Source organism: Palaemon carinicauda, chromosome 24 (genome assembly GCF_036898095.1).
Source record: "Palaemon carinicauda isolate YSFRI2023 chromosome 24, ASM3689809v2, whole genome shotgun sequence".
Lineage (NCBI taxonomy): Eukaryota > Metazoa > Arthropoda > Malacostraca > Decapoda > Palaemonidae > Palaemon > Palaemon carinicauda.
Window position 1 is genome coordinate 106,301,137 of NC_090748.1, and position 25,390 is coordinate 106,326,526.

The 25,390-nt window shown below is 40.6% G+C and overlaps 1 protein-coding gene across 6 annotated transcripts in view; it reads right to left on the reverse strand.

The window, feature by feature from the left end:
• LOC137618250 (KIF-binding protein-like) overlaps window positions 1-25,390 on the reverse strand; it is a 65,494-nt gene that overhangs the window by 35,586 nt on the left and 4,518 nt on the right. The window contains exons 1-3 of one of the 6 annotated variants that reach the window (XM_068348404.1): window positions 24,759-24,775; window positions 24,609-24,700; window positions 13,457-13,513 (exon numbers count right to left, since the gene is read on the reverse strand). The exons of 1 other annotated variant lie outside the window; for it this stretch is intronic. The gene's annotated coding sequence lies outside the window, so the exon portion shown is untranslated. Of the gene's footprint in view, window positions 1-13,456; window positions 13,514-24,608; window positions 24,701-24,758; window positions 24,776-25,390 lie in introns of those variants that run through there. 4 more of the 6 variants (XM_068348403.1, XM_068348406.1, XM_068348405.1 and 1 more) reach the window with 4 other exon arrangements.

Genomic DNA, 25,390 nt, shown 5'->3' on the forward strand with positions numbered 1-25,390 from the left:
CATGACAAACCTCAATTACAATAAGTCACCAAGTAACCATGATTAGCTTGATAATAAGCTACATCTTTGGCATTTCATCACCCATCATGAACTTGTTTGATTATCAGTAAGGATTTAAGAAATGCAGAAAGAGAATATCCTTTTAGCCTTCAAATGAGCAGGTACTATGCTCCTTTGTAACTAGATCCTTGAAAGGGCAGTATGATTAGGTTGCTGCAATGCATCAAAGTAAGTCAAAAACAAAGAAGTCGATCATTCTGATGCCCTCCGAACACCTCCTGAGAAAAGACGAAGGACTTAAACCGGGTATCGTGGGCAGCTGGGGTTTGGCTACGTTATCAGGAAAAAAATATGGAGACCTGCTTTTGGAATGACTAGTGACATATGAGATGCCAAAACTTGCGAACTCACTTCGCCGAAGCAAAGGTTAGCTGAAAGGCCGTCAAGATAGTAAGATCTGTGTTAGATGCTCATCACAAAGGCCTGCATGGGGCACTGATTAAAGATCTCAGAACCAGAGGGTCACATCCCAGTCTGGGGGTGGATATGACTACTTGAAGCTTCTCATGAGCAACTCTCATGAGGAGTGGAGGTCTCAGTCATTAGTGTGTGCTCAAGGTTGCATGGTAGCCTTTCACAGCCTTAACCCTTTTACCCCCAAAGGACGTGCTGGTACGTTTCACAAAAGCCACCCCTTTACCCCCATGGACGTACCGGTACGTCCTTGCAAAAAAATGCTATGAAAATTTTTTTTTCATATTTTTGAAAATTTTTGAGAAAATTCAGGCATTTTCCAAGAGAATGAGACCAACCTGATCTCTCTATGACAAAAATTAAGGCTGTTAGAGCAATTTAAAAAAAATATACTGCAAAATGTGCTGGGAAAAAAATAGCCCCCTGGGGGTTAAGGGTTGGAAATTTCCAAATAGCCTGGGGGTAAAAGGGTTAACTGAGAGGCACTTTTCTTGGTGAAGGGAGGGACGATGGAGTCCACAACCTGCACTATCGAAGCTACAATTGGAGAAATACCCCTTCTGCAATACCAATCACAGAAAATGGTAAATATTTCTTTATAGACAGCTGCAGAGGCCTATAATAGATTCCCAGACATCTCATAAGAAGTCCCTTGTGAAAAGCCTTTCACTAGATGCTGTAAAGTCTTCAACCAAAAAGTCCAAATGACAGGAGCTTTACTAAACATGCTAATAGATCCTGATCCCACTCATTTTGTGATCATCTGGGAGCTCCTGGGGTTATCCTGAGACCTGGCATGATCAACACTCAGTTGATCAGCCAGGTAATCAGGTTGAACAAAGGAAAGGCATATGTATCCAAGACCCATGAGTGTCAGACAGTATCCTCGAAAATTCCTGATTGCGAAACCGGGAAACAGAACACCAGGAGTTTCCTTTTAGCTTTGCTGATCCAAATTACGTCTGACACAAAGTCACGAGAATTGCTTAATAGTCTCCTCCAAAAAGGAGATCCATAAGATTAAATTGTAAAAAATTGTAACACCTTTCTTATAAATCTAATAATAAATATTCTAAATGCTATCATAGTTCAGCACAAGTTATTAAAACTATCCAATGAACTCAAAATGGTCAAGAAAAACCACATGATTGTGGAAAAAGTGCACTAAACTATATCCCATACAAAATAGTTAAAATTATAATCCACAATCAGATATTGAGATTCTTAGCATGAGCTCTAAATACATTTAGAACACCCAAAGTAAAGAACATTCCATTAATATCTTTTATATGGTTACTCAAAGTATATCAACCTAAGATGGCACCTATCAGCCCCTGATAAAACACAATCTAGATATCAATTTTACATTAAAACAGTTGCTCCTCTCACACCTATAGCAAAAAAAGTGATTAAATACATTCAGAAAATTTATCTGAACAATTCACAACAAAAGGAATCAAGTGCAAAACAAAATTACGATTAAGAACAGGGAGAAAATACGACAAAAAACAGATATAATTTGCGAAAACATGCAACTTTAAAAAACTGAATTATTTACATTTGAGGTGGATGAGGATAGTCAAACCATCATATGTTGAATTAACAGCTTCTTGGGGCTCAACATCCATTGCCAAATCCTAGAGACATGTTAGCAACTATGTCAGGTCGTACTGTAATTTCAAAGTTGGATCTCAGACGAGCATTTCAATAGCTCGTCCCCTCGTCGTCTGGGGTTCTACTGTGCTAGGTTACGGAGAACTTTTTTCCCTTTTTGCTATGGTAGAATATTTCCCATTCCATAAATGATTAGCTCATGAATTTCAGGTGAAACGAATTATAACAATAAACTTCTATACATTACCCTATAAAACTTACCTACTGAACTACAGTACTGTATAATAGATCATTAGAATCTAAATGTCTTGTTATATAATTGTTATAAAAGATGAAAACCACTAATAAATAAACTGCAGAGCCTAAAAAACAAAACCTATGAAACTGCTGGAATGGAAAAACACAGTAAAGTAACTACACTTCATACTAATGATGTAGCATTAGCATTTCCTGCAAAAAAATGAAAAATGAACGCAGAATTCAGGTGCCTCCACTGTTATACATAACTTCTGAGTTAAATATATTTTTTACATAAGGCAAAATAAAATAACATACACCAAGAATGAGATAAAAAACACCTAAAAAAAGAGTCCTTCCCTTGCTAAAAATAAAAAAAAAACATGTTACAGTACAGGTACCAGAATTAGCGACAGAAAGATGCTGGTAAAACTATACAATAACTCCCTGAAGCGCGGGACGCTACAGCCAGTGTTGTCGGGATGGTGCTACAGTATGTGAGCTTTTATGGAAAAAAAAATCAACAAAGATCAGTGAAATGCCCAAGAACATTGTCATAGAAATTATTCCTGAGCATAATGAAATCTATAGAGAATGTGAAAAGCATGTGAGTGCAAAATTAATGAGTACAGAGTATACACATGTCATACTAATTACTAACCAATATTGTTCTCCCTCATAAATGAGAACTGTAATTGATTACATTATAATGTTTGGCTTTAAATTGTTCAGTTTTGACAAATTGAAGGTACAAATATGCCTCATACAAAATACTTCACTTTCTTTTACACAGCATAATCTAAAACTACAAAAACTTGCTTATAAAAATAAGATTTTAGGAGAATAATCCGGGAAATAAAAGAGAAATCATTGAATCTATATAGCTCACTATATCTAACAGAACTTGTGCTTCTATGTTAGAGCTATAAATATATACAAGATCTTGAGAGACCTGGCTTATCATATCTGCAATGAAACGGCTGAACTTCCGAGACCAAATTCTAAAATAAATAATGATATTACTGACTTTGTGTATATTATCAAAATAGAAACTTATCGAAAACAGATTTTGCTAAAAAAACTATATTTTGTTCTAATGACAGAAAAGAAAAATCTTGAATCATAATTATTTTCATTAAACTTTTATAAAATAAAAACTTCAGTCTTCCAGATTACTATGGTCTCTACCATACTGACATACATTCTATACATGCTTTCAATGTGATTGAAATAGTGTATGGTAATTATTAACCCTTTTACCCCCAAAGGACGTACTGTACTGGTACGTTTCACAAAGCTCATCCCTTTACCCCCATGGACGTACCGGTACGTCCTTGCAAAAAACTGCTATTTACATTTTTTTCATAATTTACTAATTTTTTGAGAAACTTCAGGCATTTTCCAAGAGAATGAGACCAACCTGAATTCTCTATGACAAAAATTATGGCTGTTAGAGCAATTTAAAAAAAATATACTGCAAAATGTGCTTGAAAAAAAATAACCCCCGGGGGTTAAGGGCTGGAAAGTTCCAAATAGCCTGGGGGTAAAAGGGTTAATACAATGTAAAACAACATACTATCTCTTGATTAATAAGAGCCTTACTGGAATTTAACTTAAAACAGATGTTAAAATTTAAATAGTGATTTACACAGGACACAAGAAGTTTTTCATAAAACCCAGGCCACATGAATTCATTAGAACAGTATGGACAGGATTCAATGAAATATTATTGAAAGAAAATGAATATGAGGTGATGAAGAGTACAACATTGAAAATATTTCTTCCATTGAAATAAAAAAATAAAAATATTTCCAAATATAAAATGAAAGTAAGAAATACAGTTAAGTAAAGATTCAGTAATGTGTAGGCTCCAAGTAAAAGAGACTTAGATACACTAAAAAATGTAAAAAATGTATTACCATTATAGCTAAGGGATGGTAAAGTACTGTACTATGAAAAGTAAAAATATCTTACTTCTAACTAAATAGCAAACTACTATGGTATCAAAATTAATCTTGAACCATAAATAGCATGTATATAGAGTAGATGGCTTCTTGTCTTTTATGGGAAGCTCAACTTCAGTCTAAAACCAGTCCTGGTACAAAATCTCCACCAGGTACTGTACCTGTATTAATTTTGAAATGAAGTACTGTACTGCATTTCAAAGATTCTCCAAACTAACTCATCCATGGCTTATCCAGATTTTGGCAGAATCCTTAAAACAGGCAGCTAACTACCTATGTCATGGTCAAACTAACTAATTAACAACAAACAATTTTATTCTCTACATCTTTTATATATTATGTACAGAATATCAAAAAAAGCAAAGAGATGACTACAAAAATAGAATTTTAATATGTATTATTTCAATATACTGTACTTACCTTGTAGATATCGTACTAACAAAATCGAAGCAACTGCTTTCCAACCCCTATATAAAAGTTAAGATCTCTCTCTTTCTCTCTCTCCCTGGTGGAGCCCTGCTATCCCAAAACACCATCTATCAGTAGAAACGCTAACCTTTGGTAGAGGCAGTACCTGTAACTTCCTACATAATGAGTTGTTGTAAACCTTTAGATATCTTTAAAAGTCTTGATATAATTAAAAGTATAGAGGGGGAGGGAAAAAGATAACAAGAAGGTATGAATTTAAATTAATTTTATCATCAAAATGTTATTTTCATTAGTAAAATAAATTTTTGAATATACTTACCCGATAATCATGTAGCTGTCAACTCTGTTGCCGACAGAAATCTACGGTAGGGATACGCCAGAGATCGCTATACAGGTGGGGGTGAACACCACAGCGCCATCTGTGGTCAGGTACTCTAGTACTTCTTGTCAACACCACCTCAATTTTTTCCTCGGTCCACTGGTTCTCTATGGGGAGGAAGGGTGGGTCAATTAAATCATGATTATCGGGTAAGTATATTCAAAAATTTATTTTACTAATGAAGATAACATTTTTCAATATTAATCTTACCCGATAATCATGTAGCTGATTCACACCCAGGGTGGTGGGTGGAGACCAGCATACATGTTAACACAGAAGCTAAGTATCCCGTATTTTATTTTATTAGTTATTCAAAAATGACATAAAATAAATAAGTACCTGGTAAGGAAGACGACTTGAACCATTACTCTGCCTATTATTAAGTACGTCTTTCTTACTGAGCGTAGCGGTCCTCTTAGGATGCTGAACGACTCTTAGGTGCTGAAGTATAAAGGGCTGCAACCCATACTAAAGGACCTCATCACAACCTTTAACCTAGGCGCTTCTCAAGAAAGAATTGACCACCCGCCAAATCAACAAGGATGTGGAAGGCTTCTTAGCCAACCGTACAACCCATAAAAAGTATTCAAGAGAAAGGTTAAAAAGGTTATGGGATTATGGGAATGTAGTGGCTGAGCCCCCGCCTACTACTGCATTCGTTGCTACGAATGGTCCCAGGGTGTAGCAGTTCTCGTAAAGAGACTGGACATCTTTGAGATAGAATGATGCGAACACTGACTTGCTTCTCCAATAGGTTGCATCCATAACACTCTGCAGAGAACGGTTCTGTTAGAGGGCCACTGAAGTAGCCACAGCTCTCACTTCATGTGTCCTTACCTTCAGCAAAGCAAGGTCTTCTTCCTTCAGATGAGAATGTGCTTCCCTAATCAGGAGCCTGAATAGGTAAGAAACTGAGTTCTTAGACCTTGGAAGAGAAGGCTTCTTGATAGCCCACCATAAGGCTTCTGATTGTCCTCGTAAAAGTTATGACCTTTTTAGATAGTACCTAAGAGCTCTAACTGGGCAAAGTACTCTCTCCAGTTCGTCCCCCACCAAGTTGGACAGGCTTGGGATCTCGAACGACTTAGGCCAAGGACGTGAAGGAAGCTCGTTTTAGCAAAAAACCGAGCTGCAAGGAACATGTAGCCGTTTCAGATGTGAAAACTATGTTCCTGCTGAAGGCGTGGATCTCACTTACTCTTTTAGCTGTTGTCAAGCACACGAGGAAAAGAGTTTTTAATGTGAGGTCCTTAAAAGAGGCTGATTGGAGAGGTTCAAATCTTGATGACATAAGGAACCTTAGGACCACGTCTAGATTCCAGCCTGGAGTGGACAACCGACGTTCCTTTGAGGTCTTAAAAGACCTAAGGAGGTCCTGTAGATCTTTGTTGGTGGAAAGATCCAAGCCTCTGTGGCGGAAAACCGCTGCCAACATACTTCTGTAACCCTTAATCGTAGGAGCTGAAAGGGATCTTACGTTCCTTAGATGTAACAGGAAGTCAGCAATCTGGGTTACAGTGGTACTGGATGAGGAAACTGCATTGGCCTTGTACCAGCTTCGGAAGACTTCCCCTTTAGACTGATAGACTCTGAGAGTGGATGTCCACTTGCTCTGGCAATCGCTCTGGCTGCCTCCTTCGAAAAGCCCCTAGCTCTTGAGAGTCTTTCGAAAGTCTGAAGGCAGTCAGACGAAGAGCGTGGAGGTTTGGATGTACCTTCTTTACGTGAGGTAGACGTAGAAGGTCCACTCCTAGAGGAAGAGTCCTGGGAATGTCGACCAGCCATTGCAGTACCTCTATGAACCATTCTCTCGCGGGCCAGAGCGGAGCCAACCAACGTCAGCCGTGTCCCTTTGCGAGAGGCGAACTTCTGAAGTACCCTGTTGACAATCTTGAACGGCGGGAATGCATACAGGTCGAGATGGGACCAATCCAGCAGAAAAGCATCCACGTGAACTGCTGCTGGGTCTGGAATCGGAGAACAATACAACGGGAGCCTCTAGGTTATCGAGGTAGCGAACAGATCTATGGTTGGCTGACCCCACAGGGCCCAAAGTCTGCTGCAAACATTCTTGTGAAGGGTCCACTCTGTGGGGATGACCTGACCCTTCCGGCTAAGGCGATCTGCCATGACATTCATATCGCCCTGAATGAACCTCGTTACCAGCGTGAGCTTTCGATCTTTAACCAGATGAGGAGGTCCCTTGCGATCTAGAACAACTTCCACGAATGAGTCCCTCCCTGCTTGGAGATGTAAGCCAAGGCTGTGGTGTTGTCAGAGTCCACCTCCCCCACCTTGTTAAGCTGGAGGGACTTGAAGTTTATAAAGGTCAGATGAACCGCCAACAGCTCCTTGCAATAGATGTGAAGTGTCCTTAGCTCCTGATTCCATGTTCCCGAGCATTCCTGTCCGTTCAAAGTCGCACCCCAGCCCGTGTCTGATGCGTCAGAGAAGAGACGGCGGTCGGGTTTCTGAACAGCCAAAGGTAGACTTCCTTGAGAAGAAAGCTGTTCTTTCACCACGTGAGAGTAGACCTCCTCTCTTCGGAAACAGGAACTGAGATCGTCTCTAGCGTCATGTCCTTTATCCAGTGAGCCGCTAGATGATACTGAAGGGGGGGAGGTGGGGTCTCCCTAACTCGATGAACAGGGCCAGCGATGAAAGTGTCCCTGTTAGACTCATCCACTACCTGACTGAGCATCGGTTCCTTCTCAGCATGCTCTGGATGCAATCTAGGGCTTAGTATATCTTTGGGGCCGACGGAAAAGCCCGAAAAGCTCGACTCTGAAGATCCATACCCAGGTAGACAATGGTCTGGGATGGGACGAGCTGGGACTCCTCAAAATTGACCAGGAGGCCCAGTTCCTTGGTCAGATCCATAGTCCATCTGAGAATCTCCAGACAGCGACGACTTGTGGGAGCTCTTAAAAGCTAGTCGTCTGACGGAGCCGGACACAAGATCATGGTACTGCTGCACAGTCTGTGAACTGTCAACCATGGGGAAGCGAGGAAGTAGTGACAACCCGAAGCTGTCTAGACTGTCTGGGTCGTACAGACAACTCCTTATCGGGTTGCTGAGGTTGCCGCACTGCGTCACAACAAGACACTTCTGCTGGTTGTTGAACGTCTTCCCAGTGACACACTGACTCCGTAAACAAAAAAAAACCTCTAACAAGGACTAAGCTTGGACTGCATGTCTTGCAACACAGCTCAAGGTCTATGGGAGCAGGTGTGGTAACAGACGGGGTTAGCGACTGAAGTGGAACCATTACCCTCCCTGGAAGCATGCTATGCTTAAATAAAAGTCCATAGGAGGCTAAGCAGCTAAAGGCTCCTCTCCAAATGACAGAGTCCTCAAGGGAAAATCAGAAGGAGGGAGAATAGCACTTTCTCATCTACAGGAACCATATCCGAGAAAAGCTAAGTTCTCTCAGTGAGGGTTTCACTGGTGCAAAAGCAGCAGACTAGAAGGCAACGTTATGAAACTGCTTGACAGTCTAGTGAGTTGGCAACAACCAAAGATGTGTGACTGAGAAGCATGCGGTAAGGTATGCAGAGCATGCTGTATGTAGAGCATGCTGTAAGGTAAGCAGAGCATGTTGCATGGCGTGCGGCTTATGCTGCATGGGATGAGGCTCATGCTGCATGGGATGAGGCTCATGCTGCATGGTATGAGACTCATGCTGCATGGGATGAGGCTCAAGCTGCAAGGGATGAGGCTAGTATGAGGCTCCTGCCTCATGGGTTGAGGCGGTTGCCGCATAGCATGAGGCTTTTGCCTCATGGTTTGAGGAGGATTTTTAAAAAAAAAAATCTGAACCTGACACTAATCTAGCTGTCCGAGGATTTACCTGGTGAGACATCAGTCTCTTTACCAGCGAGTTTTACCAGATTTCCCCGGGCCACCACGTGACACAATTGGTAGTAATTCATTCAAATTACCCCTAATGAGTCAATATGGATAAATATCAACACAACATCGTGTTCAAATAGAAATAAATTTCTACCTCATACTTGGGATCGAACGCTAGCCCCTTCTAATGAAAGGCCAGGTCGAAACCAACCATGCCACGAGAGACCATTCAAGAGTTGAGGTTCTAGCCTCAAGAGTGGAGGTGGCTGCCGCAAGAGTTGAGGTTGCTGCCTCAAGGATGGTGGAGGTTGCCGCAACGCAAGAGGTTGCTGCATAGCGCTGGTATCTGGCAACTCCCAATACGGCAGCTCACGCGTGGAGGTAGGTTGAGGAACCTCAACATCATACGTCTGGCAGGGTGGACTGCGCAGAGGTGGAGTTGAGGTTGCTGCCTCGAGGATGGTGGAGGTTGTCGCACCGCAAGAGGTAGCTGCCTCGAGGATGGAGGAGGTAGTCGCAACGCATGAGTCTCCTACCTCAAGGGTAGAGGAGGTTGCTGTAAAGCATAAGGCTCCTGCCTCAAGTGTTGAGGAGGTTGCCGCGTGGCAAGAGGCTCCTGCCTCAAGGAAAGTGGAGGTTGCTGCACAGAGCTGGTATCTGGCAACTCCCAAAGCGGCAGCTCACGCATGGAGGTAGCTTGAGGAACCTCAACATCATACGTCTGGCAGGCTGGACTGCGTAGAGGTGGAGGAGCGCTCGCAGGAGGAGGTGTGTTAACCTTCTCTGCCTGAAACTCCTGCATCAACACCGCAAGCTGAGACTGCATTGTCAGCAGCATAGACCACTAGAGTTTAAGAAAGACAACAACAAACGGAGCTACTGTCCGTTGAAACTGAGGGTCTAAAACAGCTGGTGCGGCAACAGACGGAGTTACTGTCTGTTGCGATACCACCTTGCCTCTCTGGGAGGTGTGCAGTTGTCGTACTGCAGCAAGTCCGAACTGACCCAGTGCTAATGGCACCACCTAGGAGTTGGACTTGCGCGGAAGGGACCGACTTGCACTTAAAAGCTGCAAGATTTGGTCCATGGTTTCTGCGAGAAACCTCTTCCGCAGGCGAGGAATAAATGGGCTCTCTCGTCTTTGTGTGGGTGGGGTGATCACGTCGGCTACGTGAGTTGGTTACACCCGAAACCACGGAGGGAAACGTCTGTTCGTCGATCAAGGCCTGCTGAACCCATAAGTCCTTCGACATTACTTCTCCCCTGGGCTTGGGAGCTTGTAAGAGGTCCCAGACTAGGCGAACAACTGGCACGAACAGACGAACCCTCGAACGCAACACTGTAACACTTTGCGCTTATCACTGTATCACTTTTGATTTTCTGTTTGCACTTATTTCACTGAACTCGAAACTTTAAGTGGTTTGTACCTGAAACACGCAATTCTATCCTTCATTAAAGGTTAGTAATTGCGAAAACAGTATTACAATGTAACAGAAAAACATAATGAAAGATAAATAATTCAGTGGCTGGAAAAGAGATTAAACACTAGATCAAATAAACTACGTTTAAAATCTCTCACCGCATAAAGTCTGAGAACAAGAATAAAACTCTAGAAACGTTTACCTTCTTCCCCTAAAGAGACTAGGGAGAAGAGCAAAAACGATAACAACGTTACCCGCTTGAACGAAACGTTTATCCTCCTCTCTCTCCCTCCGTCTCTATCTCTCTCTCTCTCTCTCTTGACTTAGCACCTGAGAGAAGAGCCCAATTATATATATCGTTAAAACATATTATTGTTAAAGGAAAAAAACTGAAAGGTTTCCCAAATAAAAAGTTCCTTTATTAGAATAGAACCATTTAAGCTAAGAAAGAATGAACAAAACGCTAGAATCGGTTTACTCTTACTGCAACGTGACACCGTGATAGACTCTCTCTCTATCGTAACGATAGAGCGCAAGTTGAACGTTCTGAACGTCAACAACTGCAGAGACAAAACAAAACGTTAGTTCAACTTTGAAAACAGTACAAGACTATCAAAGAAATTCTTTCAAAAACATTAAAATAGCATAATATGTTAACAGGTAAAAACGAAATGACGGGCTCAAAGTTAATTAACTTCGGTTCCAAGAAAAGACCGCCTACTATTAGGAAAGGTCGAATATAAACAAATATAAAAATTAATTTTAATAAGTTTATAATAAAAGGAAGTTAATCAAAGAGGCCTATAAAAGGCGGAGAGATATAAAATAAATCTATAACTTTGTTAAGCAAAATTAAGAGAGTCTATACTCTCTTCGACACCAACACTTCCGTCTAAGGGAAGGGTCGGCCATTTAAAAGTGAAAGAGAGTTCATACTCTCTTCGTACCAAAATTAAATAAAAAATTAAATCAAATTAATTCCAAAAACTTGCTAAGCTAATGATATAGCTTCCTGAATAGCGAAGGCTAAACTCTAGAGCAAATACATCACCAAATCGTGAGCAATAACTCCAGAATCAACAGCGTATCCATGTAGGTCTAGCCGGAGGCACGACAGAGGAAAAATTGAGGTGGTGTTGACAAGAAGTACTAGAGTACCTGACCACAGATGGCGCTGTGGTGTTCACCCCCACCTGTATAGCGATCGCTGGCGTATCCCTACCGTAGATTTCTGTCGGCAACAGAGTTGACAGCTACATGATTATCGGGTAAGATTAATATTGAAAAATTCCAATTATTTCAACGAGTCATACCTTGTTGTCATTGTGCTGACTACCACAGACTATATGAGATGGGTATGTGATGGAGACAGAACACATACAAATCAATTTTATATTCAAAGCCCACTCAAACCATGTGAAATCCCCCTATAAACATTATACACATTCTTGTTGACATAATTATGTGATGTTTGTTGACTTTCTTAGCTTTGTATTCCATAAAGATCATCCTTTTTTTAGTATTGGATCAAAACATATAACCAAACCACCAAGTAGTTCTCACAAACCATGGGAAAAACTGTATACCAAATGTCTGAAACACAACCAGACTGTTGGAAGAGGATCACTACACCATGAAAGACGAACTGACGATAATGCTGCGACACAACACATCGTCAGGAGTAAAAAAAGTTAAGCCACAGCTCGTGCAACCTACCTAGTAACATAATGATCCTTGCCCAACCATCCTATGAAATGAGGGGAATCGGCACATGATGATTGTCCAGTTTAGTATTGAAAAAATTTAATTCTGAATTTATAAAACTTTTGCAGCAAATTTGAACTCTGAAGTTCAACCAATTCAAGTGCCCGATTAAGGAGATCAACCACAATCTGGTCACAGTTGGAATAAAACTTCTAGAATATTGAGTATAGTATTGAGCTTTATGCTGGAGAAGGAATGACTTAGCATTAATTGCAAACCTAGTACTACGTACAGGATTGTACAGTATGGGTAGATCTGAATGCAAAGGATGGTCAGAATTATGAAAAATCTTATGCAACATGTAAAAACAACTGACAGAATGATGGTGCCAGAGATTAATATCAAGATCAGAAATAAGAAATTTAATAAATCTCAAGTTTTTATCCAACAAATTATGATAAAATTCAGCAGCGGATCAGTTGGATGTAGATATAGATAGCCTAATCCCTCTAGTAGGTTGGCAAGGGCACTAGCCTCCTGTTGAGATGGTACCGCTAGTGTTATTGGGTCTTTTGACTGTCCAGACAGTACTACATCTGATCCTTCTCTCTAGTTATGGCACATTTTCTCTTTGCCTACACATACACTGAATAGTCTGGCCTATTCTTTCCACATTCTTCTCTGTCCTCATACACTTGACACCACTGAGATTACCAAACAATTCTTTGCTCAAGGGGTTAACTACTGCACTGTAATTGTACAGTGGGTACTTTATTCTTGGTAATGCTAGAAGAGACTCTTTAGCTAAAGTAAGCAGCTCTTCTAGGAGAATGACACTCCAAAATCAAACCATTATTCTCTAGTCCTGGGTAGTACCATAGCCTCTGTACCATGGTCTTACACTGTCTTGGGGTTGAGTTCTCTTGCTTGAGGGTACACTTGGCCACACTATTCTACCTTATTTCTCTTCCTATTGTTTTAAAGTTTTTATAGTTTACATATGAGATATTTGTTTTAATGCTGTTATAGTTCTTAAAACATATTACTTTAATTGTTTATTACATCTCTTGTAGTTTATTCATTCATTTCCTTATTTCCTTTGCTCACTGGACTATTTTCCCTGTTGGAGCCTTGGGTTTATAGCATCATGCCTTCCCCTCTAGGGTTGTAGCTTAGCAAGTAGTAATAATAATAATAATAATAATGATAATAATAATAATAATAATACCAGAGGTTAGTATTTCTCACAACACATGGTGATGTGAGAGAGAGGGAGAGAAAGTAACTTGTTTTACGTAGAAGCCAGGAAGCAGTCGCTTAGATATTAGCATCATGACTACAAGGTAAGACTCACTGAAATAACCGAGATATTTTTCTGTACCTTCTGTAACTCTGTTAAGACTTCATCAATATCTGCCTGCCAGGAACATAACGCTTCCTAAGAAAAAGAAAAACACACAAAAGACGTAAAGTGACTGCCTCTAAGAATTTCCCACACTTAAAATTAAAAAAATTTTTCATAGTTACAAACCTATTATGTTTAACTAATGCCATTATACTGATCCCAACCAGTGCACTACCTACTGAAATGTCACTTACAGTAAACAAGGAAGTTGTTTCATAGTCTGTAACTTTTCCTAGTGGAGAAATATCCCTTTTAATCCATTGAAACTATGATGACTCTTTGTCTACAATCCACAGGTCTGTATCAATAAGAATGGAAGAAGGATATGGGAATTTTAAAACTAAAATTAGCAAGCAACTTGAAACAACTAATACTAATAAGGTATTCAGGAGAGCGAGCAACTGACTTTTTATGATCTTAATTGTTCTTACCACGTTAGAGATTACTAAGTACTGACATACGATCCTCTTTTCGATTGTTTAAGATTGTCAACTGAAATATGTTAATAAAGAAATTATTTGGGAGGTTTCATATCTGAAAGGAGTACTGTACTATGATTTAGGTACAGGTATAACAAATATTATACATATATATACTGTAATGTATTCTTACTTTTTAATTCAGAATCTAGTGACAGCTAGAGACTGGTTAAGGAAAAAATATTAAAGGAAAATAAGATATGAATGGATCTGTTCACTGAATGTTATTCTCACAGCCAGGAAATAGCCACAAAATTATGTGCTAATTTCGTGGAAAACAGTTGACAAGATTTTTGCAGCCACCCCAAGAAACATGCATTAAATTTCAGCAACTGCTAGTGCCTCAGTTCCTCTACTAGAGGATATTTAGCTATAAGATTACAGTATATGAAATTGGTTGCGGTAGCCTACTGGAAACATCCCAGCCTGGAAATCTGTAGGACGAGAGTTCGAGACTTTGATCTCGATAGTTTCCAATAGTGCCTGCAACTTCACCATGCTTGTGAGCAAGGGATGGGTGGATGGTGGTTTGGGAAGCCTATAGCCTAGATTATGCAATATACTGGAAGACAATAAATTAGTCAATTTAAGGAGCTGATGTAGCTAAAAGGGTGACAGCCCTAACAAACCAAAGAGCCTTTGTAGTTGGTTGGGATGGACTGGGTCGGTGAATAGAATGTTGGTAAATATTTACTATAATACAATATTACTAATGAAGATAAGATGTGTTAATAGTGTATTCATAGATATGTTAAACTGTTCTGATGCAAACAATTAGGGGACACCCATATCTTTCAAATTTAAGATAGTCTATTAAATTCCCAAAGTTATGACTAAAAAATAAAATTTTAAAAGGGAAACAAATACAAGAACACCCCTTAACCTAACCTAGGAGCCATAGCTTTACCTAATTACCCACCTTGCATAGGCCCCTGTGACAATCCCCTCAGACTGCTGTATCCTTAGCTTACTTCCAGACTAAGTCTCAACCCTACGTTTGCTTCCCAAAACGTTTCACCAATGGCAAGGTAACAATAAATCCTAATATTTTGTAAATCGTATAACTAACTTTCAGACAATGATATGTTATTTTCATTAGTAAAATAAATTTTTGAATATACTTACCCGATAATCATGTAGCTGTCAACTCCGTTGCCCGACAGAATTCTACGGAAGGGATACGCCAGCGATCGCTATACAAGAGGGGGGTGTACTCACAAGCGCCACCTGTGGCCAGGTACTGCAGTACTTCTTGTTGACACCACCTCAATTTTTCCTCGGTCCACTGGTTCTATGGGGAGGAAGGGTGGGTCAATTAAATCATGATTATCGGGTAAGTATATTCAAAAATTTATTTTACTAATGAAAATAACATTTTTCAATATTAATCTTACCCGATAATCATGTAGCTGATTCACACCCAGGGAGGTGGGTGAAAACCAGTGTACATGTATATCAAGAAGCTAAGTATCCCGTATTTCATATTATCAGTTATTCAAAATAACAATGAAATTACAAGTACCTGGTAAGGAAGTCGACTTGAGCCATTACTCTGCCTTAAATAAGTTCGTCTTCCTTACTGAGCGCAGCGTTCCTCTTAGGAGGCTGAACAACTCTAAGGTGCTGAAGTATCAAGGGCTGCAACCCATACTAAAGGACCTCATCACAACCTTTAACCTCGGCGCTTCTCAAGAAAGAATTGACCACCCGCCAAATCAACAAGGATGTGGAAGGCTTCTTAGCCGACCGTACAACCCATAAAAAGTATTCAAGAGAAAGGTTAAAAGGTTATGGGATTATGGGAATGTAGTGGCTGAGCCCCCGCCTACTACTGCATTCGTTGCTACGAATGGTCCCAGGGTGTAGCAGTACTCGTAAAGAGACTGGACATCTTTGAGATAGAATGATGCGAACACTGACTTGCTTCTCCAATAGGTTGCATCCATAACACTCTGCAGAGAACGGTTCTGTTTGAAGGCCACTGAAGTAGCCACAGCTCTCACTTCATGTGTCCTTACCTTCAGCAAAGCAAGGTCTTCTTCCTTCAGATGAGAATGTGCTTCCCTAATCAGAAGCCTGAATAGTAAGAAACTGAGTTCTTAGACCTTGGAAAAGAAGGCTTCTTGATAGCACACCATAAGGCTTCTGATTGTCCTCGTAAAGGTTAAGACCTTTTTAGATAGTACCTAAGAGCTCTAACTGGGCAAAGTACTCTCTTCAGTTCATTCCCCACCAAGTTGGACAGGCTTGGGATCTCGAACGACTTAGGCCAAGGACGTGAAGGAAGCTCGTTTAGCAAAAACCGAGCTGCAAGGAACATGTAGCCGTTTCAGATGTGAAAACTATGATCCTGCTGAAGGCGTGGATCTCACTTACTCTTTTAGCTGTTGTCAAGCACACGAGGAAAAGAGTTTTTAATGTGAGGTCCTAAAAAGAGGCTGATTGGAGAGGTTCAAATCTTGATGACATAAGGAACCTTAGGACCACGTCTAGATTCCAGCCTGGAGTGGACAACCGACGTTCCTTTGAGGTCTCAAAAGACCTAGGGAAGTCCTGTAGATCTTTGTTGGTGGAAAGATCCAAGCCTCTGTGGCGGAAAACCGCTGCCAACATGCTTCTGTAACCCTTGATCGTAGGAGCTGAAAGGGATCTTACTTTCCGTAGATGTAACAGGAAGTCAGCAATCTGGGTTACAGTGGTACTGGTTGAGGAAACTGCAATGGTCTTGTACCAGCTTCGGAAGACTTCCCCTTGAGACTGATAGACTCTGAGAGTGGATGTTCTCCTTGCTCTGGCAATCGCTCTGGCTGCCTCCTTCGAAAAGCCCCTAGCTCTTGAGAGTCTTTCGAAAGTCTGAAGGCAGTCAGACGAAGAGCGTGGAGGTTTGGGTGTACCTTCTTTACGTGAGGTTGACGTAGAAGGTTCACTCCTAGAGGAAGAGTCCTGGGAATGTCGACCAGCCATTGCAGTACCTCTATGAACCATTCTCTCGCGGGCCAGAGCGGAGCCAACCAACGTCAGCCGTGTCCCTTTGCGAGAGGAGAACTTCTGAAGTACCCTGTTGACAATCTTGAACGGCGGGAATGCATACAGGTCGAGATGGGACCAATCCAGCAGAAAAGCATCCACGTGAACTGCTGCTGGGTCTGGAATCGGAGAACAATACAACAGGAGTCTCTAGGTTATCGAGGTAGCGAACAGATCTATGGTTGGCTGACCCCACAGGGCCCAAAGTCTGCTGCAAACATTCTTGTGAAGGGTCCACTCTGTGGGGATGACCTGACCCTTCCGGCTGAGGCGATCTGCCATGACATTCATACCGCCCTGAATGAACCTCGTTACCAGCGTGAGCTTTCGATCTTTTGACCAGATGAGGAGGTCCCTTGCGATCTAGAACAACTTCCACGAAAGAGTCCCTCCCTGCTTGGAGATGTAAGACAGGGCTGTGGTGTTGTCAGAGTCCACCTCCACCACCTTGTTAAGCTGGAGGGACTTGAAGTTTATCAAGGCCAGAAGAACCGCCAACAACTCCTTGCAATTGATGTGAAGTGTCCTTTGCTCCTGATTCCATGTTCCCGAGCATTCCTGTCCGTCCAAAGTCGCACCCCAGCCCGTGTCTGATGCGTCCGAGAGGAGACAGCGGTCGGGTTTCTGAACAGCCAAAGGTAGACTTCCTTGAGAAGAAAGCTGTTCTTACATCACGCGAGAGAAGACCTCCTCTCTTCGGAAACAGGAACTGAGACCGTCTCTAGCGTCATGTCCTTTATCCAGTGAGCAGCTAGATGATACTGAAGGGGGCGGAGGTGGAGTCTCCCTAACACGATGAACAGGGCCAGCGATGAAAGTGTCCCTGTTAGACTCATCCACTACCTGACTGAGCATCGGTTCCTTCTCAGCATGCTCTGGATGCATTCTAGGGCTTGGAAGATCCTTGTGGCCGACGGAAAAACCCGAAAAGCTCGACTCTGAAGATCCATACCCAGGTAGACAATGGTCTGGAATGGGACGAGCTGGGACTCCTCAAAATTGACCAGGAGGCCCAGTTCCTTGGTCAGATCCATAGTCCATCTGAGAATCTCCAGACAGCGACGACTTGTGGGAGCTCTTAAAAGCCAGTCGTCTGATGGAGCCGGACACAAGATCATGGTCCTGCTGCACAGTCTGTGAACTGTCAACCATGGGGAAGCGAGGAAGTACAGTGACAACCCGAAGCTGTGTAGACTGTCTGGGTCGTACAGACAACTCCTTATCGGGTTGCTGAGGTTGCCGCACTGCGTCACAACAAGTCACTTCTGCTGGTTGTTGAACGTCTTCCCAGTGACACACTGACTCCGTAAACAAAAAATCCTCTAACAAGGACTAAGCTTGGACTGCATGTCTTGCAACACAGCTCAAGGTCTATGGGAGCAGGTGTGGTAACAGACGGGGTTAGCGACTGAAGTGGAACCATTACCTTCCCTGGAAGCATGTTATGCTTAAATAAAAGTCCATAGGAGGCTACGCAGCTAAAGGCTCCTCTCCAAATGACAGAGTCCTCAAGGGAATATCAGAAGGAGGGAGAAAAGCACTTTCTCATCTACAGGGACCATATCCGAGAAAAGCTAAGTTCTCTCAGTGAGGGTTTCACTGGTGCAAAAGCAGCAGACTAGAAGGCAACGTTATGAAACTGCTTGACAGTCTAGTGAGTTGGCAACAACCAAAGATGTGTGACTGAGAAGCATGCGGTAAGGTATGCAGAGCATGCTGTATGCAGAGCATGCTGTATGCAGAGCATGCTGTATGTAGAGCATGCTGTAAGGTAAGCAGAGCATGTTGCATGGCGTGTAACATTTCTCAGAAATTCCATGACCAGTGCTAGATTGAGTAATATCGCATTACTGTCCATTGAAAGTGCACGTGCCGAGGGAATTGATTTAGACTGTTTTGTTGATGAATTTGATAGCCGGCATGATAATCGTAGAATTAAGCTGCACTAAATATACGTACTATAATCTACTTCACCTCAGGAAAGGGAAACTCGCCCTGTTGGCAACACTGCATTACTTCATGCATGCTTGCATGGGGTTTTAATATCAACATAATATTTACATTATATTCATAACTCATGATTCATTTTTGTTTTGAAGATATTTTTGCCATATTTTTGCAATTTTGTTAAAAATATATTGCAAGGAATACATATATATATTTTTTTTTTTTTTTTTTTTTTTTTTTTTTTTTTTTAAGTAATACGAATAACCTCCATTATCATAATGTTTGTGTAGGCATACATGTATATGTTTTACAAATGCCAGTTATGAAAGTAATGAGGTGTTATTATTGTCATTTGTTATTTCAAAGTTGAATGGGAAGAGGCTCAAGCTGAGGAGAAAGTGGCAGATGCATGCGTTGAGGTGGCTGACTCATAGCATGAGGTTCCTGCCTCAAGAGTTGCGCTTGCCTCAAGGGTTGAGGTGGATGCGCAGTAGCAGGTTCCTGTCTCACGAGTTGAGGTTCTTGAGGTGTGAGCTGCGAGAGTTGAGGTAGCGGCTGCGCAGAACGCAGTTCCTGTCTCACGAGTTGAGGTTCTTGAGGTGCTAGCCTCAAGAGTTGAGGTTCTCGCCTTGAGGAAAGTGGAGGTAGCAGCTGCGAGAGCTGAGGTGGCTGCCTCAAGGATGGTAGAGGTTGTCGTACCTCAAGAGGTTGTTGCCTCGAAGATGGTCTAACTGCAAGAAACTCTTGCCTCAAAGGAAGAGGAGGAAGTAAGGCATAAGACTCCTGTTCCCATTGTTGAGGTTGCCTTAAGGAAGGTGGAGGTTGCTGCACAACGCTGGTAACTGGCAACTCCCAACGCGGTAGCTCATGCATGGAGGTAGCTTGAGGAACCTCAACCTCATACGTCTGGCAGATTGTACTGCGCAGAGGAGGAGGAGCGTTCGCAGGAGGAGGTGTATTAACCTTCTCTGCCTGAAACTCCTGCATCAACACCGCAAGCTGAGACTGCATTGTCTGCAGCAAAGACCACTAGAGTTTAAGAAAGACAACAACAAACGGAGCTACTGTCCGTTGAGACTGAGGGTCTAAAACAGCTGGTGCGGCAACAGACGGAGCTACTGCCTGTTGCGATACCACCTTGCCTCTCTGGGAGGTGTGCAGTTGTCGTACTGCAGCAAGTCCGAAATGACCCAGGGCTAATGGCTACACCTAGGAGTTGGACTTGTGCGGAAGGGACCGACTTGCACTTAAAAGCTGCAAGATTTGGTCCATGGTTTCTGCGAGAAACCTCTTCCGCAGACGAGGAATAAAAGGGCTCTCTCGTCTTTGTGTGGGTGGGGTGATCACGTCGGCAACGTGTGTAGATACACCCGAAACCACGGAGGGAAAAACGTCTGTTCGTCGATCAAGGCCTGCTGAACCCATAAGTCCTTCGACATTACTTCTCCCCTGGGCTTGGGAGCTTGTAAGAGGTCCCAGACTAGGCGAACAACTGGCACGAACAGACGAACCCTCGAACGCAACACTGTAACACTTTGCGCTAAACACTTATCACTTTTGATTTTCTGTTTGCACTTATTTCACTGAACTCGAAACTTTAAGTGGTTTGTACCTGAAACACGCAATTCTATCCTTCCTTAAAAGTTAGTAATTGCGAAAACAGAATTACAATGTAACAGAAAAATCTAATGAAAGATAAATAATTCAGTGGCTGGAAAGAGACTAAACACTAGATCAAATAAACTACGTTTAAAATCTCTCACCGCATAAAGCTTGAGAACAAGAATAAAACTCTAGAAACGTTTACCTTCTTCCCCTAAAGAGACTAGGGAGAAGAGCAAAAACGATAACAACGTTACTCGCTTGAACAAAACGTTTATCCTCCTCTCTCTCCCTCCGTCTCTATCTCTCTCTCTCTCTCTCTTTTGACTTAGAACCTGAGAGAAGAGCCCAATCATATATATCGTTAAAACATATTATTGTTAAAGGAAAAAAACTGAAAGATTTCCCAAATAAAAAGTTCCTTTATTAGAATTAAAACCATTAAGCTAAGAAAGAATGAACAAAACGCTAGAAACGGTTACTCTTACTGCAACGTGACACCGTGAAAATTCTCTCTCTATCGTAACGATAGAGCGCAAGTTGAACGTTCTGAACGTCAACAACTGCAGAGACAAAACAAAACGTTAGTTCAACTTTGAAAACAGTACGAGACTATCAAAGAAATTCTTTCAAAAACATTAAAATAGCATAATATGTTAACAGGTAAAATCGAAATGACGGGCTCAATGTTAATTAACTTCGGTACCAAGAAAAGACCGCCTACTATTAGGAAAGGTCGAATATAAACAAATATAAAAATTAATTTTAATAAGTTTATAATAAAAGGAAGTTAATCGAAGAGGCCTATAAAAGGCGGAGAGATATAAAATAAATCTATAACTTTTGTTAAGCAAAATTAAGAAAGAGAGTCTATACTCTCTTAGACACCAACACTTCCGTCTAAGGGAAGGGTCGGCCATTTAAAAGTGAAAGAGAGTTCATACTCTCTTCGTCACCATAATTAATCAAATTAATTCCAAAAGCTAGCTAAGCTAATGATAAAACTTCCTGAATAGCGAAAGCTAAACTCTAGAGCAAATACATCACCAAATCGTGAGCAAAAAACTCCAGAATCAACAGCGTATCCATGTAGGTCTAGCCGGAGGCACGACAGAGGAAAAATTGAGGTGGTGTCAACAAGAAGTACTGCAGTACCTGGCCACAGGTGGCGCTTGTGAGTACACCCCCCTCTTGTATAGCGATCGCTGGCGTATCCCTTCCGTAGAATTCTGTCGGGCAACGGAGTTGACAGCTACATGATTATCGGGTAAGATTAATATTGAAAAAAATATTTTCCCATAAAAATATTGATTTGACAAGTAATAATAAAGTTTACGCCTGTCCCAACCAACTACATACACCCCAGCTTTTCCAACTAGGGTTGTAGCTTAGCTAGTAATAACAATAACGATAATAATAGCCCTTGTTAACCCTTTTATCCCCAGGCTATTTGAAACTTTCCAACCCTTAATCCCCAGGGGTTATTTTTTTTTCAAGCACATTTTGCAGTATATCTTTTTAAAATTGCTCTAACAGCCTTAATTTTCATCAGAGAGAGGTCAGGTTGGTCTCATTCTCTTGGAAAATGCCTGAAGTTTCTCAAAAAATTATCAAAAATATGCAAAAAAAAATATAAATAGCAGTTTTTTTGCAAGAACGTACCGGTACGTCCATGGGGGTAAGGGGATGAGTTTTGTGAAACGTTCCAGTACGTCCTTTGGGGGTAAAAGGGTTAAGATCTGTAGGGCCCTATTTAGGCTGAAGCATAATGCTCAAAATTTTCAGCCTTCCAAATGAACTTCCTTAAGTTCAAACGGATGGGTACAAAGAAGTGTGTACTAGACAGGAGGGGGGAGATCATCCAATCATTTCTTGGATGGAAGCAAGAACTGATAAGTTTATATCCACTACAAACTGGTTCAAGTTGGATATGTCTAAGACTGGTCTCCATACTATTGAGGCATTGGGTACCCCAAACAAACAGTTGTAGAAGTCCTTGCTGGAAGTATAAGTCAGACCTTGCCATTCACAGGAATTAGGTAACAGGGCTACTGCTAATGGCTTAAGGGAATGAACTATTGGTACCTCCACCCAATAATGCTACTCAGCCCCCTTACCAGGCCAGGTGCGAGCTACTGACTCCCTGCCCACTATTGTGCTAGCAGACCTACTTACCATCACCCCATGAGAGACTTAAAAACATAGTTCATTAAAGAATATTTTTACAGTGGGAACATGTTTTAAAATCAGTCAACAAGTATCTAATCAAAATAAGATTTTCAATATTCCAAGAGAAAGCAAAACCCTATAGAAATAACCAATACAGGTACAAAATATCTGTATCCCAAGTTATTGGTTGCTCAGTAAGCTTGCGTCCAAAATGATAGTCTCATAAAAAAAACTAATAGACTTTTATACACTGAAGTATAAATTGTAATCAAATAAAGGAATAAGCAATCGAGATCCAGATTTCAAACAAATGTAATGACTCTGTCTCCTAGATAACCTTCAATTTAGAATAATAAAAGTATATACTCAACAACGATGTAATAGAAAGTACCAATACTACACGAGGAAAATGAAAATGCCTTTAGGCGACCGAAGGAGCTAATGGCAATCGATATCACGGGGAGGAGTGACCTATAATAAACGATACTCAAGAAAGAAAGAGAAGACTTGTGTATCAATTCTTCTGTACTTGAAATCTGATAAAGAAAATACATCAACATAACAGGGTCGTACAACATATCCTCACCAATCAAAATAAAACATAGAGATGCAGACTTCTCATGGGTGTGACATAGATTTTCTTGATTAGGAGATAACTTCCACATTTAAGCTACAGTACCTACTTGTTTCCTGTATCAACAATTAATTTCTTTGTAATTGGTATGGCATTAGTAAAAGTAATAGATTTGCTAACTGTATGGTTACCTAACTACATGTATTGTATACTGCAATAATTGCACTATTAAAAAATAGCTAATGCAATTTACTACAGTTGTAAAATGTCCTTTTTAAAACCATCTACAAACCCACTATTAGTTATCCATATCTCCTTATACTAAATATGCTTGTTGAGCATTCAATACTCTTTCTTCCCTATAAGCATCCTGCTATGAGTTTTTGTAAATTTTAACATTTAACGAAAAGCTCCTAAATCACGACAAAGACATGTTAAAAAAATTCCTGATTTTAAATTAGAGTAACATACAGTAATCTGAAATAGAATGTAATTTTCCACTTAACTTTTTCCAAAGGCATTTGTACATTTTTTATTTGTTAGAATGGTGTTCAAAAGAATTCACATTCAGAAGTATTTTACAAATCATACACAATTATGGGTGCTATTATAGTATGCTATCTACCGCCGATTTTGCTATCTACCACCCCTCTCTGACTATAGTATGATACCCACCATCAGTCCCTAAGAATACGGTCTACTTGCTAATCCGCCTCTAATAAGGAGGATCAATACCGACTTGATAACCCAACCTAACCTAACTCAACCCAACCTAACCTAATTTACAAACTGCTTATAATTATGCACCCATGTCCTAACATAGTCTAACCCAACCTAACCTAACCTACAAACTGTTTATAATTATGCATCCATGTTATCCTTCCAATAAATATTATTAAACTATCATTAAAGTCCAATTAGGATAACATACTTGTGGTAAGTAATCTGTTTGATAATCCTCATCAAACAGGAGGATTAACATTGACGGTAGATAACATACTTTGAGGTAGATAGCATACTGTAGTAGAAATTCGACGGTAGATAGCATACTATAATAGCACCCAATTATGTATCTCTCATTCAGACCCTTCAAAAACATTAAACAATAATGGCACATGCTTTTGCTTCAAGACAATTATAAAGCAGCACAGCAAAGAATATAGCTACATATCTGGTCAGAATCAGTCAGTAATTAGTATGAAGAACATCGTGTGACACACTCTACATATTTACGTACACAAAAATCCAAACATTAAAGGTGCATGTGAGCCAAAATAGAATATGTATGTGTATGCATTTGTGTATGTGCTAGCCCCTAAGATGATGATACCTCAAATTATCTCCAAAGAAATCCTCTATCCTTAAGCGATGTTAGAAGTCTTTATCCGGCTGCGTGAAAGGCACGGATGTATCTCACTGAAACTTAAGAATATAAGGTGAAGTAAATATTACATACTGTACATGGCACTTTTAAACCTACCCATAAATATCTAATGCCTTAGATTTCTGTCCATTTCACTACAAAAGCAGAACGTGAAGCAACTTTTAAGAAGCAAAAATATGACAATAAAATATCCTGAAGAAAAATAATGTTAGTTCACAAGATAAGGTCATGTATGTATAAATTTTGGCTTGAATTTTTTAGATGGAATTATGAATGATGTTACAGTGCTGAAGGTAACTACATTCGAATAAGGTAACATACAACTGAGGAACTACTGTATTTGAGTTTAAGATTACACCATAAGGTGTAGTAAATATTACATACTGTACATGGCACTTTTAAACCTACCCATAAATATCTAATGCCTTGGATTTCTGTCCATTTCACTACAAAAGCAGAACATGAAGCGACTTTTAAGAAGCAAAAATACGACAGAACAAAATATCCTGAAGAAAAATAATGTTAGTTCACAAGATAAGGTCATGTATGTATAAATTTTGGCTTGAATTTTCAGATGGAATTATGAATGATGTTACAGTGCTGAAGGTAACTACATTCGAATAAGGTAACATACAACTGAGGAACTACTGTATTTGAGTTTAAGATTACACCGGATTCTATTCTAAGTTTGGGGAACTTCAATAAAATACAGGAACTATCAAACATGA